Source organism: Anolis sagrei, chromosome 1 (genome assembly GCF_037176765.1).
Source record: "Anolis sagrei isolate rAnoSag1 chromosome 1, rAnoSag1.mat, whole genome shotgun sequence".
In the NCBI taxonomy this organism is placed as follows: Eukaryota; Metazoa; Chordata; class Lepidosauria; order Squamata; family Dactyloidae; genus Anolis; species Anolis sagrei.
In genome coordinates, this window is record NC_090021.1 from 292,913,729 (window position 1) to 292,934,531 (window position 20,803).

The following is a 20,803-nucleotide window of genomic DNA, read 5'->3' on the forward strand; positions in this document are numbered from 1 at the left end:
CACACACACTTATATATACCACACACACACACACACACACACATATATACACACACACACACCAATAGAACATGTTCAGCTTCCTGTTTTTAAGGACAAATTAATTATCAATTTTAAACAACTTTTGAATACAAAAGAGATGAACTTTGCAATCCCCCTCCCCAATTATCTTTGCATGTGTGAGAAGAAAAAGTCATTATTCTCACATAGTTTACAATGGTATCTTCTCTGTTTCTCATGTTATAAAGTGTCATTCACCCAGACAATAATCTAAAGTAGTAACATATGTGTTGGGTGAGCCTTCACATCTCAAGAATATTAATTAGCAAATGGGCAAAGAGAGTGATTGGTGAAATAGTTTCATAGGCGCAAATCTTTGTCTTGAAGCTCTTTAACAAATGGTCAACAAACAAATTCTGGATTGATTTAAAATGAAACACAACAAAAGTAGATATGAATTCACAATATAATTCAAAATATTGTGACATAAGCCAAAAGGAAAACAACATTGATTTTGTTTTTACCCACCTTTTGAGAAGTGTAAAGAGATTTAGTTTGCTATTACTATTTCTTGAATGAATATAGGTAGGGATGAAGTGTGTGTGCGTGTGTCAAAATCAGAGCATTGCTCCTACAAATAAGAATTCTGCTTCTCAGTGAAAATTTTCTTCAGCCCCAAATTTCTAAAATTACAAAGAATGAGGTAATGAAAACCATTTGCATCTGGAACTTTGACATTTGCCGTGTTTGCATTCCCTTGGCAATGTTGCTCGTCTCTGCTCATTGGATGCTTAAAATTTGATTCTAAATGCTTAACTGGAGTTTTAACTTAGTGATAAAAAGTTTGAGACTGAAGGAACTGCTTCACCGAGGAAACAGAATGGCACCTATAGCCCTGAATGCAGATCAAGAATGAAATACTATATGCACAAGTGAAGCAGCAGATACCCAGGGAGACCTACTTCTGAGTAGATGTGCACAAGAATTGGACTCAAAGCTGTACAAGTAAACTTAAGAGACAGAAGTCCAGATGCTGTAAAATTGCACATGCTGTGGACAAAGGAATGAAAAATAACATCTGACCAGCATGACCATGTTGACAGCTGCTGCTTCCCAGAGGCTATTCATGTGAGTACGTGGACCAATTTTTTTTAATGGCAGCTGTCAATGGAGTGATGCTGGTTGAGATATTATTTTTCCCACTGCAGTCATGTGGACATTTGGCATGGAGAAGTTTACATTTTACATCTTCTGAAATGGGCCTAAAAAGGCATTCTGTTCCATGGATAAAGTCTTTGTCTCCCTCTGCCACAGATAACAATGAAATCCTAAAAAACAAACAAAAAAAAAAAAACAAAAAAACAAAACAAAAAAAAAACAAAAAAAAAAAACAAAAAAAAATCCCAGGACCCTCAACAGCAACAATTTACAACATCTTCATGCACATGGCAGATAATACAGGAATTTTTCATGCTGCCACTGCTGCTGCTTTCAATATTCAGCCAGAAGCTCACTCTCTCCCTTTTTGACAACAATTTCTTCTTAAGTGTGAACATTCTAATTTAAATAGTGTTTCCCTCTAAACGTGTCTTTTGTAGTTATAGGAAAATAAATATATTTTGCAAAAATAGGCATTTTATACTGACTAGATGGCCCACGTGATTTCTTCCAACTCTAGATTCTATGAGTCTATGATTGCACTAGAAGGCACTTACATTTGTGTGTGCATCTCTGGATCCACCAAAGTTGTCCATCCTCTCTTGTGGGGGTAATGGATGCTTTTGTTCTTTTCTGTTCTTATGGATTATTTTTAATCTTGACTATACATTCTCCAGGTCTTTTAAAATGTGGCTTTGTGATAGCTGATCACCACAGATCTTACAAGCAGGGTGTGGATGAGTTTGTGCAACTGTGGTGTTACTTCTTCAACAAATTATTTATGGCTTATGAGCAGTGGAATTATAAATCTTTAAGTGCAGGTAGTCATCATGACTGTTCCCATAACCTTCTCCCCAAAGAGGGTCCAAAAATTAGGGCTTTTGTGTTAATCCATATCAACAAATATTTTTCATGTCATCACAAATATGTGTTTTGCAAAATATATACATCTTGGTTGTCCATTTAATCCCAAACCACCCTAAAATCCTTTGTATTACAGCAGGCGCTGTTCACACTAGTACATAGCTGTTGACTCTTTCCTCCATAACTGAGAGGGTTGCAGCTAAACTCTAAGAAATCTTGGGACTTTTCATACTGTTGTTACCACACAATATTTCCACTTGAACTGCTGTAGCAAAATCGTTTTGAATCCTTGGATTTCTGTTTAGGAAAAGCTGTTTAGAATAACCAACCACTGAGCTCCAAAATCTTTTGTGTGTGTATTTTGCCAGATGACATATGGTGAGTCCATAGCATAGAGTTATAAGAGACCATGAGGGCCACCCAGTCGAACTGCTGCCATGCACTCAGGGGTGGATTTTGTCAGTTCCTTCCTCTGAAATATTCCCCACAGCATCTGATGTTTATTGGCAGTACCTAACCAGGGCTGAATATGCTTAGCTTCTAAGAACAGGTGGGATCTTGTGCCTTTAGGGTGTTAAAGGACAGGATTCCATTGGAACCAGCCATGACAATTGTAGTAGAATTATAATTTGGCACTATTATTGTATTGTGTGAAAAGGACCCTTGAGAAGAGGTGAGGGAGAGTGTGATCAGCTTGTTGAAGTGAATCTAACCTTACAAAGCAAAACTCCTCTACACCACCATTGTGGGTAAAATTTGGTGAAAATGAAACCATCAGATTCACTCATAACTAATTGTCATGTCAGATTAGAAAGCAAGTATAAGGAAGACACTTCATACACACATCTACAAATTTAATGTGTGAAGTTGTCTTGTAATTTGAAAAATTACAGGAGGCAATTTCTGAATACTAAGATTTTTGAACAAAGAAAAGATGAGATCACAAATGTGCTTAGCCTGGCCTTTTAATTTATGCTTGTTTTTGCTAAGTCATTGAGGTGATATTGCAGTGTTGTTTGTTCATTTGTTGAGAATAGATATATTCAAGTGCCTTTGAAAACAAGCCTCTTTGTAAGAAAAAACAAAGCTTGAGGTGAGACACTCTCCTCACAGCTGTGATTTTGTGGCACTACCCCATGGCAGTGCCATGGTGTCACAACAATTGATCAGACTTCAGAGAAAAGGGCTGCATCAATCTGACTTGTGTAAGTGTTTTGGTGGCTTTATTTCATAGACAGGCTGGAGGACAAGACAGCAGCTGCATTTAAGGGGATTTCTGGCTCCGTAGTCACTGAGTTCGCCACCCCCACCCCCCACCGCCTTTTTGCTCTTCTTTCATGGTCCTTGCACAAAGAATAAAATGGGATATTGAAAAATGGGACCAACCAACCTTGCCTTCACTAGGTATGTTGCCCACTGTCCTTCAAGCTGTTTGAATTCCTTTCTTTTGAGTGTTGTTATGAAACTTTCAGTCTTGGTAATCACAGGGTCAGGATTTCTAGAAGATTCTTGTATGTTCTACAGATGGAATATAAACTAAGTAAAGGGTTTTTTTACAAGCAGTAATATTGGGAGTAAACAAAAGATTCCAAAGACAACAAGGAATGATAGGGCCCCGCTGAGTGCTTTCCATTCGTTGGGCTCTTTCAGCCTGTCTCAAATAAAGAAAATAATAATAATAATAATAATAATAATAATAATAATAATAATTGTAATTCTAACCCACACCTCTCTCCCCGAAGGGGCTCAGGGCGGCTTTTAAACGTAACACAAACAAGGCAAACATTCAATGCCATAAAATTATAAACATTTTCACATACAATTAAAACAAGAAGAAAGGATGGAAGGAAATAAGGAAGGAAGGAAGGAAGGAGAGAGAAATGATGGAGGAAAGAAGGATGTAAGGAAGGGCAAAGGAAGGATGCAAAGAAAGAAGAGGGAAGAAGGAAGGAGTGGGGGGGGGGAGAGAAAGAAAAGAAGGAGGGACAGAAGGGAACTAATGTAAGAATTGCATTTTAATTTTTTTAATGTGAATGATTTCAAACAAATATTGTCATGGCTTGTTCTCATGGTCCTTATGCTAGTAAACCGCAACAGAATAGGATGCTGAAGGAAGTGCAATTATCACATAAAATGCCAAATGAGAATTTGCTAGAAGATGTATTTATTTATTTATTTACAAGATTTCTACCCTACCTTTCTCAACCTTGGAGGGGACTCAAGGTGTCTTTACACGGGCAACTATTCATTGCCTTAAAACAGTGTTTCTCAACCTTCCTAATGCCGCGACCCCTTAATACAGTTCCTCATGTTGTGGTGACCCCCAACCATAACCCTAACATTATGAATCACCATGTAAATAATAATCTGCAAGATGTATTTTCATTCACTGGAGCAAATTTGGCACAAATACCCAGTATGCCCAAATTTGAATACTGGTGGGGTTCGTGGGGGGATTGATTTTGCCATTTGGGAATTGTAGTTGCTGGGATTTATAGTTAACCTATAAACAAAGAGCATTCTGAACCCCACCAACAATGGAATTGAACCAACAGAAAATACTGGAAGGGTTTGGTGGGCATTGACCTGAGTTTGGGAGTTGAAGTTCGCCTATATCCAGAGAGCACTCTAGACTCCAACAATGATGGATCTGGACCAAACTTGGCATGAATACTCAGTGTGTTCAAATGTGAACACTCGTGGGGTTTTGGGAAAATAGACCTTGAGATTTGGGAGTTGTACTTGCTGGGTTTTATAGTTCACCTACAATCAAGGAGCGTTCTGAACCCCAACAACTTCCCACACAGAGATCCCCATGACCAACAGAAAATACTGTGTTTTCTGATGGTCTTTGGTGACCCCTCTGACACCCCTTCACGACCCCTCCGGGGGTCCCGACCCCCAGGTTGAGAAACACTGCCTTAAAACCATGTACAATTAAAACGAACATTTAAAATAGAATTAAAATACATTAAAAGAATTAAAACATTTAAAACAATACAGTCACAATTAATCACATGATCCACGAGCATCATCCAGCCGTTCATTACCCATCATTCCATATCTATCTATTGCACAAGTTCTCCAAAGGCTTAGTCACAAAGCCATGTTTTTACTCTCTTATGGAAGGTCAAGTGGGAGGGGACCGATCTAATATCCCTGGGGAGGGAATTCCACAGTTGAGGGACCACCACTGAGAAGGCCGGTCTCTCATCCCTGTCAATTGTGCCTGCAAAGGAGGTGGGACCGAGAGCAGGGTCTCCTCAGATGATCTTATACTCCAAGATGGTTCATAGAGGGAGATACGTTTGGACAGAATTGTTTAGGGCTTTATAGGCTAAAACTGAAGATGGAGCACACAATATGATAACCATGATAACTTTGTATTCCTAAACTGGCTGAGATCATTCAATTAAAGAGGCAGGGGAAAATGGGATAGTACAGAGAAACGTCCTTCCTTCCTAAAAATTAAATAGCAACATGGATTATGTTGTTGTGTTATTATGCCCAAGACAGGATTTTCTCCTAATCCAATGGATTATTTATTTTGGTGGGATTTTTTTAATGACTGTTATTATAATAAAAGATGCCATGATCTAAGTAAAAGGCATATACTGCAGAGTAAAAGCATGTCTACAGACAACATGATATTACTTGGTCAGGTCACCCTTTACAAATTAATACAATGTACTGTATATGGCAGTGTATATTGTAGTATCCGTCAACATACTGACAGTATCTGCAGTAGGCAGATCTAACATTCCTTATCTGAAATCTGAAACACTTCAAAATTATCCACATTGGTAGGCAAGATACTGACACCTTTGCTTTCTGATGGTTCAGTGTATGCAAACTTTGTTTCATCCACCCAATTAGTAAAAATATTATGTATAAAATTACCTACGAGTTATGTGTTTAAGTTGTATATGAAACATACATGATTTTGTATTCAGATTTGGAGTTTGTCTCCAGGAGATCTCATTATGTCTGCATATGATGATACCAACTGATATCCACAGCAAAACTCATTTCATAAATATCAATGGGATTATGACATCTTAGAAATTTTAGAAACTATTGGCTAAGTGTCTGTTGGTAGGTATTGGAGAGCAGACCTCCATTTTACAGATTTGTAATACCTCTAATAGGCATCTTACACCTTCCTGTGTGGTTTTATGTGTAAATGTATAACAATGGATAGTACACATGTTTCCTGCTCAGCCCAGCTAGTCTGGGGTTAAACATTCAAGCTCCTATAAGAGATCATCAGCTTCAGGTCAAAAGTGCTGTTCTTAAATGATCAGCAGAAAGCAGCAGCAGCACCAGGGAAAAAAAGGCATCGGAGTGACCTTGCTGAGGGTCTAAAACTGTGCTGAAGCCTTTTCTGCATGATTAAGTGAGCAGAATCTTAGATTAGCTAAAAGCAGCACTGAAACATAATGAGTTCACTTATTTTCGAGCATTTAATAACAGTTATAGACAGTTATGTGATCAGGTGGAGTTATGACTTATTCATTCTTTCGTTGCTATTAAAATTACTGCATTTGAGGTTTTTAAAGTCATTGGAATAAAGGGGGGGGGGAAGTGATTTATGTTAGGAGAATTTAACTTGCCCTTTGGTCTCTCAGTTTTTAAATGATATAATTAGACTTTTTAAATACCATTCTAAAAGCATTATTAGCATTTTCTATAGCGGAAAGTAAATGCGTGTTTTATGGATAGTTTAATTTAAAAGGGGTGATAGTAATACTTGATTCAAGCGAGGGTACTAATACATTATTATAGAAAGGTTTTAATAATCTTTTAGAAGACGACTGTATATGGCTAGGCACACACAAACACACACACACAAGCATACTTTGAATTTAGTTATAAACAATACTGCAAGAACTGGAAAGAGAGCAGGGACTGATTCCCTCTGCCCATTTGGGAAAAGGGAAAAAGTTCCATAGGATGCATTAACTTACGACCTTTAATGTATTATCTTGTGAATTGCAAAGCCACCTCTCAGTCCTAGGGTTGGGAGTTGGGGAGAGCAGGGGAGGAATGGGGGATATAGAAATGCTTTTGATCAAAACAAAGGATTTGCAGGTGGTTCAAATTATCACCAAACAATGGTTATTAATATATTGCTATAAAATAATACTTTGGTAGCATGAGACAATAAATCTTTAAATAAAACCCCACTCTTTTTTGATGGGTTACTATTATGTAGCTTTTTACTATTATGTAGCTTTCTACACACAGAAAGCTCCACAATAGTAAAATAGTTTTTTATTTGTGGTTCACCCTAACCCAAGTAGTATAAAGTGGATAAAAAGGTCTGAGCTTTATTTTGAGGTTCAAAAATCAACTTGTCCAAAATGCTTCTATTTAGATCTACAGACTTCCTTCTCTCCCCTACCAATCCATACAAACTCATCCCCACCCCCCACCCCTGCGTCACTTCCCCATCTCTTATAATTAACCTTCATTGAGGTCAGGAACCACTGAGGATGATAGGTTGGAACGAGAAATATAATATCCTTACTTACAAAACAGGCTCACTGCAGTTACCTTTAGTGAAAACTATTTTATGACACACAGTGGACAGATCTTAATTTAGTATTCATGCTTTTCTATTTTAAATATATAATTTAAATACAAGAAATAAGACCCAATCGTAGTTGTCGCGTATCAATGATGGATGCAAATACATGAATGATCAGACTAATGTGTGATTAAAACAGGATTAATGGGATAATAAATTGTCGTGATCATGTGCATGTTTCTTTTTAAAAGCACCTCCCTTTTAGCTTAACTTCTTAATTAATCTTGCAATTACTGCTGTGATCCCTCTCCAGTTTTTCCCTCTTCCTTTTGAAAAACAGCACAAGTAAATTACACTTTGGCCTGGATGGGACATTAAAAATCTATCAGATACACTTATTAAATGTCTCTCCCAAAGTTAGTTATGAGGTCGAAAATAGTTTTCTTGTTTTGTTTTTGGAAGTGATGGAATAATGGCTGGTTACCAAGGGCCTAAAACAGAGCAATAGGCATGTAGATCCAGCTTAATGACCTCCAACACCATCTTATACAGGTAGTTGTCTAAACCATCATCCTATTCCTATTGCTTGTTATAGATATGACCTGGCAGCCTATATTCCTTTAATGTGGCAGTACCACCCGTATGGTAAATTACACACAGGAACCTTGTAATACAGATTCCTGCCCACTAGAGACTGATCTCAGCCCAATAAAGCCATGTTACTCCAGACCTTCACAGTTTAGACTTGAACTGTGGTCAGAAAGGTGAGAGGCCAACTCTTCATCCACTAAGCCATTTATCCTTTTTCTTTGAAAAGAAGATTGATTTTTAAAAAGCTATTAACCTCCTGCGATTTATCTCATCAGATCATCTTCATTTTGTTCTGGCTTTATAAGGAGACTGTATAAAATCACATGTATTTCATTTCTTTTTTCCCTACCTATTTTTTCTTTTATTAATTCTGCTGGGTTAAATGGAAAAGAAAGGAAGAAAGGGAGGGAAAGATATGATTGATGAAGAAAAAAATAAATATGGGGAGGGATCAGGAAAAAGGGAAACAAAAATAAAAACATGTCTCTCTAGGTCTCTCTGATTGAGGAAATTATAAAATATTCCTAGCTAGCTTGCTTTTTAAGGAAAAGTTTTGCGTTAATATTTTGAATCAGGGCCTGGTCACAGTCCTCTATTCCTAATCGTAATGGCTGTAGAGCACCAATAGAAAGGATTATCATTAGTTTCATGGAGGAAGTCCAAGATGAATGGCTATGCCACACTGGTAGAAAAGTGTGTCCACCACCACTACATCGCGTAACTGACAAAAAGCCCTGACATTTCTATGTCTCTGTGACTTCTGAGTGTTGGGCAATGGTGCAGAAAAGCTGGCTTTGGACTGACCTTACTGATCTTACTTGCAATGGAAGGGGCTTTGGAGAGATTGAGTACTATATTTTTCCTCTGTTGGCATGTTTTTACATTCTGATTTCATTTTAAGTGCTTTTATTTATTCTATTGCTTTGTATTGTAGGTCAGTTTGAAATCCAACAATAAAGTCATTGCAGTCATTGTGTGCCTTCAAGACATTTCTGATTTATGTTGTTCCTCCTCAAGTGAACCTATTACATGACAGTTTTTGGCTAGATTTTTTAGTCATTATTTTCCTTTGAGACCAAGGCTGGATCTAGACTGCCCAATATCCCAGGATCTGATCCCAGATTATCTGCTTTGAACTGGATTATATGAGTATACACTGTCAGATAATCTGGGAGCAGATCCTGGGATATAGGGCACTGTAGACTCAGCCTAGGACAGCAGTCTTTGAGGTCTATCTATCATCTATCTATCCAAAATTAAATTCAGTTTTGTTCGTTCTCTCAGTGTCCAATGTAAAAATCTGAAGCACACCATCCCTGGAGTTGCCATAACTAACCCCACCTTCTGTTGTCAGTAGAGAAGGTTACACATTTATAGGAAGTACCATCCCAACTTCCACCCTGGCTAATGTGAGCTAGCAGGGCTTGAGAGAGATCTCAACCTTCCTCTCATTATTTGCACCTTAGATTGCTCTACTCTTCTGAAATTGAATGGATGTCATGCTGGAAAAGGCTTTTCTCTTTTCTATTTCTACCAGAAAACTAGTCTTAAGTAAATTGTACCTAGAGAAGGATTTTCTTTAAAAAAAAAACCCTGATGCGACTGAAATGACAGACCTCTTTTCATTCTATGACACACTCAAGCTGGAGACATTGTATTAATTAATTCACAGCAAGTATAAATAGAGATGGTAATAAAAAGAAAAGTAATAGTCAAGATATTGAAATGTCAAACCTGAAATTGTACATTTCACCTCTTTCCACCAAATTACACATTCCCCTTGCAGGGCAGTCAGTTATTTTATTGTTTTAATGATAATTCATTAGGAAATGAAGTTAGAACTTTTCATAATAAATTAATATCAGCTTCTTTGATAAAAGCTAGTTTCTAGAGGGGTTTTTAAAAAAATCGCTGGTTTCCTTTGGGGAAAGGAGCTGTCATACCTGCATTAACAAATTTATATTTTTGATAGATTGGGTGTTTGTAAGAATATCAGTGGATTAAAATGCTTTCATCCCCTTGTGCATCTGGATTTTCACTCAAAGTCCTAAATTATCACCTGGGTGCCATTTTACTTGATTTTACCCCTACCAATTGTATAGCACTTTTAATGTGTTGTTTACCCAATTTTATATTTTCATTTAACAATCTTTTTTTCTTACAATTTGCATTGTTCTAGAATTGGAAGGTGGAACTGGCCTAAAATGCATCAGAATCCATATATATCTAAGGGCTATGTTTTGGTGTTGAATACTGTGAATGGACTGTTTATGGACTGTCTATAGACGTCACATGCAACTCTTGGAACGATTCCATTAGCGCTGCCTCTGGAAAATCCTGCAAATCTCTTGGGTAGACAAGCAGACAAATGTCAGGGTGCTGGAATAAGCAAATACCACCAGCATTGTCTGGATGCCCGACCACTGTCTCCCAAAGCAGTTGCTCTACTCCAAACTCAAGAACGGAAAACGGAATGTTGGTGGGCAGGAAAAAAGATTTAAAGATGGTCTCAAAGCCAACCTTAAAAACTCTAGCATAGACACTGAGAACTGGGAAGCCCTGGCCCTTGAACGCCCCAGCTGGATGTCAGCTGTGACCAGCAGTGTTGTAGGATTTGAAGAGGCACAAATGGAGGGCGAAAGAGAGAAACATACCAAGAGGAAGGTGTGTCAAGCCAACCTCGACCGGGGCTGCCTTCCACCTGGAAACCAATGCCCTCACTGCGGGAGAAGATGCAGATCAAGAATAGGGCTCCACAGTCACCTATGGACCCACTGACAGTACACTGATCCTGGAAGTCTATCCTATTCGGACAACGAGGGATGGGCTAAGGCAAGGACTGTGCATGCCAAGGGAACTGCACAAGATCCCTCTCTTCTCAATTCAGTTGCCTCTCTTATTTTATCTTTCTGCAGAAGAGAGTTACTCTAACCATAGAGGCACTCCATGCATTACAAAAGGCTTTCCCCCCCAGAGTTCCATATCTTATGGAGAAATTCAGAAATTCATTCTTCACATTGAAATGTGACAATGGATGGAATAATGCTAGCATGTTATTCAATGGGAGATTTGAATGTTCAAATACAGCTTAACATGATATCTGAAATTTGGTATGTTTACTTAGCGGACCATAGGGCTGCTTACTCATCAGGATTATTTTGAATGTATTGTTGTTGATGTGTATTTGGAAGTCATTTCTGACATATGCCAATCCTATATTTGGGTTTTCTGGGAATTACTACTCAATTTAAATTAATCAGATTCTATCATTAGGTAGCAGAATTTCCTAACCTAGTTAAAATAGACAAGATGGAAATCACATCAGGGATCATCGGGCAACTCCAAGTCTTGCTTCTTCCTGTAAGCCTTCTTCAGTTTTTTTTCAACAAATGAAAAACCATAGCTAGATAAAATGTTGCTGTGGCTTCTAGGGGCTGGATTAGGGGAGTGAGCAAAGGGAATGACTTCATAGATACCAATCTATATAAATAAAAAATGTAATGTTCGTTTGTGGGATTAACAGAACTCAGAAACCACTACATGAATTGACACCAAATTTGAATACAAGACAACAACTAAAGCAATCTATGTCCTTCACTCAAAACAACAACAAAAATTAACCAGAAATAACTTAAACCCCCACAAGCCTAAATGACTATCAGAGTATGCATGAAAAGAACACCCTCCCTCCTGCACGAGGGGGAAAAACCAACAGTAGAGAGAGGTGGCTTGAGAGAGGGAGGGAAAAAGGGAAAGTGGCCGATATATCCCTCTTGTTAATCCATGTCTCTCTCTTCCAAAGGATTCAGAGAGGGACAGGGGGAAGGAGTGAGAGAGAGAGAGAGAAAACACCCTCCTCCAGATCTACCCCTTCCCTTTCCTTCTTTTCTTTTCCCTTTCTTTCCCTTTTTTTCTTTCCCTCTTGGGTCTTGCCTGTCGCAGCATGGAGATACCGGCTGGAAACTCACACGGGAGGGATTCTCTCTCTGTGTGTGTGTGTTCTGAGAAAGCTAATCCATATTGAGTTATGGGAAGGAATTCTGGGAAATGAAGTCCAGTATTCAAAGAAAGGGCAAAAAGGTATGCTCTGTGAGTTAGCAAAGGCTGTCCAGGAAGGCACAATCAAAACACTCCCGAAAGATGGCCATCCATTTTTACTTTATAGCAACCCTGGGCTATAATATATCTACAATTATAATATCTATATATCTATCATAATAATATCTATGTCTAATATATATATATATGTGTGTGTGTATGATATCTATATGTCTGTAACAATATCTACATGTCTATAATAATATCTATAGGTCTATAATAATATCCATATCCATATGTCTATAATTATAATATCTGTCTGTCAATAATATCTATATATCTATAATAATAATACCTACATGCATTTAATAATATTTGTGTCTATAATAATATCTATATGTCTATAATAATATCTATACATCTGTAATAATAACAACAATAATAATAATACCTATATAATATCTTTGATCTGGGTTATATGGCAGTGTGGACTCAGGTAACCCAGGGCCCTTCCACACATCCACATAACCCTTTGGCCTCGAGGAGACTGAAATGGGCCTATATTAAGTTGACACTTTGCCACTTCAGTTGTGCATTGATAGCTTAGAAACCAGCTCTTCCTCTTTTCTTTCTTTCCCATTTCTCCACAAGGGGCCAAAGTAATGTGTGGCCGGGTACAGCTAGTATCTGTATAAATAAAAATGTAATGTTCGTTTGTGGGATTAACATAACTCAAAAACCACTGGACAAATTGACATGAAATTTGGACACAATACACTGATCAGGCCGACGAGTGACCATCACTGAAAATGCAGCAGACGAGACTTAAAAAGCCAAAAAATTGGTAAGCTGATGATGTAGCACAATGGTGAACCTATGGCATATGTGCCAGAAGAGGCCCACAGCAGCCTCTCTCCTGGCACATGTGCCATTGCCTGCCTCTACTTGCCATCACCCCCGGGCTCACCCCCTTTCCACCCCTCGAGTGTCACATCTCCACTCCCACACATACACACGGTTTGGGCACTCAATCTCTAAAAGGTTCGCCATCACTGGTCTAGCAGGACCAATTTGCTTTCAGCCTATCTACACGCTCTTGATTCTTACGCAACACCTTAGTGGGTTGGGAATAGTGTGTGTGGACACAACATTCTATGGAATTTTGGGATTTGGAATTGGGGGTATATTTAGGATTCTCAGCTAATTTGCTCTACTATGGAACTGTAGCAGTAAAAATGAAGTCATAATGCTTTAATTGTGACATGTGATAGAGCTGTTGTGCACATAGCTAATGAATAATTAGGGTTGCCAGATCTCAGGGCCCAGTCTTGTGTCTCCATTGTGTGTATGTGTGTGTGTGTGTGTGTGTGTGTGTGGGGGTAATCTCTAAGAGGAATATGAGGTTGCAAATTCACTAGTTTTGGAGTGGTCAGTTCTAGGTACAAGAACAGGGATGTGTACAGATCCCCAGCTCAGCCAGTAGAGCAGCTGCTTGCTAAAATTTTCAGAACTTAATTGATTTTGTTGCTGGAACATACAAAGCATCTTCAGGTGGTTTGTTTATTTATATAGCTTCTCCCTTACTCTTTCACATTCTCTTGTATGTTGTGCCAGCGTTTACCCTGTGCTCTACTCTGCAGCCAACTTCTGCTTAGAAGCAAACAGACTGGATTAAATGTTCGTTATCCCACCTTGGTCATGGTGAGAACAAATATCCCCTCCCCATTTTATCATCATCAAGGAAAAACCTCTTTAGTTAAGATTTCTGTCTTAATTTTCAAACAAGAACATATGTTTTTCTTCTCTCCCCATGTGTGTATGTTTGAATGACAGGCTGTGAGCAACTACTATTAGTATTTAATTTATAGAACAATCAGGGTCTGGGATGACTGTGAAAGGGCAATCTTATGGAAGATGAAATTCCATCACTAGTCTTGACATAGCTGTTGGACTTGAAATGACAAGGTTTAACATCTCATTATTTGTTAACGACAGCAAAATATCATCATTGTGCCAATGGTTTTTCTCTTTTTTCATCTTTTCTATCTCCATCAAAATATCCTTTTTGAGATTAAACAATTAAAAATTGACACTAATTTTAATTGGTGGCACACAATATATTCATATTAAGTATCTTCACTGGCAATTGAGCCAAAAGAGCACCTGTCCTTGGAGCGTTTGGCAAAGAATCTTATCAAAAGCCGTTACCAGACAACTTCTCCATGTGGTTGTGGATCTTTTAAAGTATGCCAAGCTGTATTCTGCATTATTGTCTTGTGAAAGTATCTGCCACAAAAACCGATATATAATGGGATAACTTTGGATCCATTATGTAATCTTGAAAATAATTGTGCTTCAAATATATTTTGTTTACTTGCGTTTGGACAAGTCATAAAGAAGCTAAACCCTCACAAATTTTAAAGAGAGCCAGAAAGCAGACATTTGACAAGGTGGGACATTGATTCAGGATTATTTCCTGAATCAATAGATGAAACATAAGTAAATGAACAGGAAACTTTGGAAGCCAGGCTCAAAAGAAAGCATCTGCTTTGAAATCGTTTGCCTTTTTATTATTATTTTGCAAATGAACCTGGCGGTAAAGTAACTCTTCAGAAACTGGTTATAAATCCATTTCATACATATTTAATAGTATACAGTGAATAGGATTAGTAATATCTTTTGTCTCATTTGTCAATCCAGTTCTCAGTTCCCCACCAGGCTGCAGTCAAACACAAAGACACTCCCAGTTACTTTGCTATAGATTAAGTAGCTCTTGAATTGAGATTTGCTGTATGGTTTTAGACCTTTGCTGGTAAATACTCTGATAGCGGCTAAAGGCCAAAAAATAGTAGCACTGTGGAATTAGAAGTATAGACCTCGGGTTGATTCAAAGAGAAAATCCTCTCACCTTTTGAGCTGCAAAGGCATGCACAGTAATTATCCAGATGGGAAAAAGATACCTGAAGGCATTTATGGTATTGCCTCTTGATTGTTTTTACTCTGCCTTTTTCATTTTATTGCTGTAAATTGTCATGGAGCTCTAACATGTGGGGCCTATAAAAGCAATGCTAAAATAAATCTTTTGAGATGGGATTCACAATGCAACTGAATCTAGAAATATAAAGATCTCAAATGGCACTGTCAAATTTCTCCCCTTCACTTCTCTTTATTTTTGGCAAAGGCCAGCTATGCCCTATTGCCATGTGCAAATATCTATGTAAATATTTATGATTTATTTATTTGTAAGATTTATGCCTCACCATTCAGTCAAAGGCAGCATACAAGCAATGGGTTGTAATGATGTGTGTCTTCAATTTGCCTGTCAACTTATGGTGATTCGTGGGTTTCAAAGGGTTTTCTAAGGCAAGGAATACTCTGAGATGGTTTTGCCAGTTCCCCCCTTAGAAATATCACATACAGCGCCTGGTACACGTTGACAGTCTCCCATCCAGGTAATGATTAAAACCCACAAAACAAAGTCCAGTCCAGGATATCTTGCTGGTTGGGAGAAAGAGCAAAATGATGCACCAGTTTTATTCAGCACATTACAACTGGTGGCTAAAACTTACTTCAAACATGGTGGGATAACATTCCCTCCAACACATTGTAAGAAGTGGACTGTCTCCAACACATTGTAAGAAGTGACTAGTTCATGACTCTCACCTTTAATACCTTGTTGTGACTTCCAGAATCTGCTTCCTAATTGTATAGTCAGGCTTAACCCAAGCTGACAAGCTAACATACAACACACGGAAAGCAAGCGGTCTTCACTGCACTAGCCTGAGGTAGAGGCCAGAGTGAGTTTTTCCTCAGCTTTGTAGTTGTGAAAGGGACTGGGGACTTTATTCAAACATGAATCAGAAAGAGACTGCCATGCAACTGTTCCTGTCTTTACATTGGTGGTACAAATGCCAGAGAGACTTACATATCCAAAATTCAAGGTGTAGTAAAAAATGGCTGTAGCACAAGAGGCTGGGAGCAATGGGACTGGAGGTCTTGGAACAAGCTACACTTTTAGTTAATCAGAATATCTTACTATATACTTTGAGATTTAGTGCACTCAAACTGACATAAAACTACCCAATTGCTAAAACTGTGCCACAGCATCTCAATATTCTTCTTTATTATTCTGCCTTTCTTCCTGTAGAGACTTAAGGTGGCTAACAGCCACATATTTTGGTCCCCATTTAAAACAAAGTGAATACAAAAAAGGCACTCCCCCTCCAATTACATAGTACTGTGTGTGCTAGGTTAAAATACAATTAAAATATAACAAATACAATTAAAATGCATTTTAAAACACCACCCCACCCCCAAGTCCACCCACAACCTCCCCAGCAGCATGCCCATTATCCTTCTCCAAATGCCTGCTGCCAGAGAAAGGTCTTGACCTGCTTGTGTAAGGCTAGCAGGGATGGGGCCATCCTGGTCTCACTTGAGGCCACCAAAAAGGCCCTCTCCCATGTTCTCACCAAATGCACTTGAGAGGGTGGTGGGACAGAGAGAACACCCTCTGCAGTTGACTGTAGATGTTTGACTACGCTGTTTTGCACTATCCCAGGACGGTACTCTTTATACCCTGATCATGCCCATCTTAGTATTCTCATTATTACTTTCTGTGGTGTATTGTTTGAATCAGTTTTAATGTTGCTATTACAAACCCTTATGTTATTGTGTTTTATTTGATTGTTATGCTTTGCTATGTTTTATTTTAATTGTTTGGATGTTCTGTGGACATTTTGTCCCATGCCTAAGCTGCCATGAGTCCCTTCAGGGAGATGGAGGTGGGGGTATAAAAATAAAATTGTTATTATTTTATTATTGATAGGTTCATTCTTGAGAATGACATGGTCAGGTTTGTGGAACCATGAAAAGGACCATGTTAAGGAATAGTATATTTTGCTGCAGACCCTACACATGTATCTGTTTTGTAATAGAGCTAGTGATGTATACAGCATAGTCCCCATTTATCGTAATTTATCAAGTACAGTACCAATTAATAGTCTGTTAATCCAGTTTTTCAGCAATTTTTAGGCCAGAGGTTTAGCACAGCTGATAAATCACCAGGAACTAGAAGATCTGTCAACCAAAGGTTGCAAGTTTGAAGCTCCGGGTTGGCGTGAGCGGTCGACTGTCAGCCCTGCCCACTGTTTACCTAAGCAGTTTTAAAACAGCTTTAGCTATAATTAGAGAAATTAGGTACTGCTAAAAGTAGGGGAGGTGTTTTACGATGCCATAAAGGAAGAAGATCAGAAAACGCTGGGTGACCAAAAAGGAAGGAGGAAGTCCTGACGGCTCTTCGTCATAGAGAATGGAGCAAAAGCACCTCCTGTGGCTGGACTCACCTTCCTTGGCACCAAAAAAAAAAATACAGCTGGAGTCAACAACACCTCCTTTCTGTTATGTCTGTCTGTGTAATGTCTATACAAAAGTGGCATTGAATGTTTGCCGTGTATGTATGCTGTGATCCGCCCAGACTCATTCCAAAGGGCAGAATATAAATAAAGTTTTTTAAAAAATGTCCCCATTTCTGTTTCCTCTCACTTTCCCACTTTGTCCTCCTTACTTCAGTGGCTGCAAACTGAATTCAAGTGCAAACATAGTTTGTACTCAATTAATTATGTGTGGTGAGGGGAAAGGGGAGAAGGGGCAGAAACCTGCCCATTCCAGCCGGCTCAGGCAAAAACAGATTGCTGCAGCTTGTGTGTTCATCCTTATTTTATGATCTTGATCATATTCTGATGATGCTTGACCACACGTCTCATGCTTCTAATCTGTGAAATGTTGGAGGATATTATATAGGGCATAAAGCATGACCAAAGAATTGAACTCTGTAGATATGAAGATAATATGTGTGTGTCCTCTATACCATTGAAATTAAAGCTAGTGGTGACCTTTTCCTTTTCCGGAGAACCCTCCCCAAGGAAGCTTACCAAGTGCTATCTCTTTTTTTTCTTTTGGTGCCAAGTAAATAAATAAATAAATAAATAAATAATAATACTTTATTTCTAGACTGCCCTCTGTCCCCAAAGGACTCAGGGTGGTATACAGACACAAAACAAAACATTCAATGCCTCAAATGAATACAAACCCATTAAAATAATACAAGATAATACACAGAAACAACAGTAAACTTACAACAGAGAATTAAGCATTGAGATGAAAATTATAAAAAACAATCCAATGAGACATAGTAAACTAAAACATGAGTAAAACATTAAAACATATACCCTAAAGGCAATTATAATACAATTACATTAAAATGATTTTAAAATGGCTAACACTAGTATTCATTTAATATGTATCATAGCAGCCATAAAATACAAGTTGGTTAGCCAGAGTAACAATGGGTTAAAATGTCCTAATTCTCCTCCTCTCCACATGCTAAAGTGCATAAGTGCATTTATAGAAGTTTTTCAAAGGAGAGGAGGGTGGGGCCATTTTTATTTCTTTAGGGAGGGAGTTCCACAGACTAGAAGTGATCACGGAGAAGGCCCCCCCTCTCGTTCCCACCAACTACACTTGTGATGGGAGTGGGACTGAAAGGAGGGCCTCCTTCGCTGACTGCAGTGCATGGGATGGTCTATACAGGGAGATGCGATTAGACAAATAACCTGGACCCAAACCATTTAGGGTTTTATAGGTAATGAGCAGCACTTTATATTTAGCCCAGAAGTGGACCGGCAACCAGTGGAGCTTCTAGTGCTGCAAGTGAAAGCCTTTTAATTTTTCTCTAGCCAAATACATTCTACTGATATACTGAATCATTATGGCTACTTTATGGTTAACTTTAGTTTTGCTATACTTTGCACTTTCAGAGACTTTCAGAGCAAAGAATGGGTAATAAATTTTCCAAATGAATTAATGAAGGCAATTTTATATGTGTGGCTTCATGCAGTATGTGATATTTTTCTTTTCCTTATTATCCATCAACAAGAAAGGACCATGCAAAGAAGCCCAACGACTATGAACATAATTAGGGTTTTACTATCTCTTCTAGTAAATATAAGGAATTCTTAGCTCTGAAGACAGATGTGTTTGGACAAGACATTTTCTTGCAGATGTTACAAAGCTTTTGTAGTCAGATTCTGTTAGCACTGTCACCCATCTTTCAGATAAGACAGCTTTGTGAATGCTGAACACACAGAGAAGCATGCCATTTCAGAAAAGATTTTTAATCAACTGTATGAATGGAAGGGTTTGAAGATCAACCTTGATGCCTGGTCAGTGAAAACAACTGATGTACTTGTCAAACAAATAGTCTAGCCCCTTGGAAATTAGGAGAAGATGAATCAGTTCTTCCTCACTAGAATATTAAGTAGACCTCAGGCTGCTATTTGGTTTTTCAAATGTAGGCCAAAAGACAATGTAGCAAACAAATCTGATTAAACAATGTGTAAATGGAATATTTCTCTGTAACTCAGGTTTAAAGGCTTTGAAATTGTAATAAAAAACATATACCATTTACTTAAGTTGCACAAGTATAATAAGAACTCTAGAACTCATAATCTAAATCACTGTTAGCCAATGATGGATTATACTATCTATGTTTCCAAGATGGATATGGAAAATAAATTGTGACTATGGCTAGTGAAAATACTCTGTGGGCCAATTTCACTTTATTCTTACCATTTTTGTTGCTTTAGCTTCTGAGTATGTTTTCAGGCAACTCATATTATATTGTCTTCTCTTCTTTTGAAAACACACTGTCAGCGGAAATCAAGGAATGCTTTATATTTTGAATTTTTGACATAGCAATTCATTTCTAAACCTGAAATAGCAAAATAAGTGTTAGTTTTTTTTCTTGAGTGCACTGCAGGATGCATGTTGGATTCCCAATGCATGCACCTGAAGGACTGCCTCATTTCACACTACCATGTGAATCACTTTGAATTTTTTTGTGAAACACTTGGGGATTTAAAAAATGAAAAGTGGTATATAAATGTTGGAAATAAGTAATGCATAATGATCATTGGAAACCTGCTTGTGTGCCAGGATCTGCACCAGAAGCCATTCTTTCAGGTCCTTGCCATGAGGGATCAGGCAGGTAGTTCGTGTGGAAAGATCCTCTGACTGTGGATTTTTTTTTTCAAACTTGCCACTATTGTATATTACAGTGATATTTTGACTTATGAGTGACCCAACTTGCATGCTTTTCAAAATGCGAACCATCACTCGTTTTTTTGAAATTTGACATGCAAGCTGAAATCTGAGTTTTGAGCCCAGAAAGAGTGGGGGGCAAAGCTCGTTGCAAAGGTTGACCCCCCCCCTGCTGTGCATCTCCTGGATCTGGCCCACTGCCAGCTCATCCCTGGAAGCGGCCCCAAGGCCCTCCCTTCTATCTCCTCTGTGCACGGTACAGTGAGACTCTGCACTTCCCTCCTCCTCCCCTTCAAAGAGTGTATGTGTGTGTGGAGGACTTATCCTGGTGGATGTACACTGTCTGGAGTCCCAAGGAGATGGCAAGAAATGAGGAAGAGAGGGAGAACTAGCAGAGCGGCCCTGGGTTCCTCTTGGTGCAAGAAAAGTATTTGGTGGCAAAAAAAGGAAGAGGCAACAGCAGAAAGAGTGGGACGGGAAAACAACAAATGCCTCAGAAAGAGAGGGGGATGCAGCCAGGGC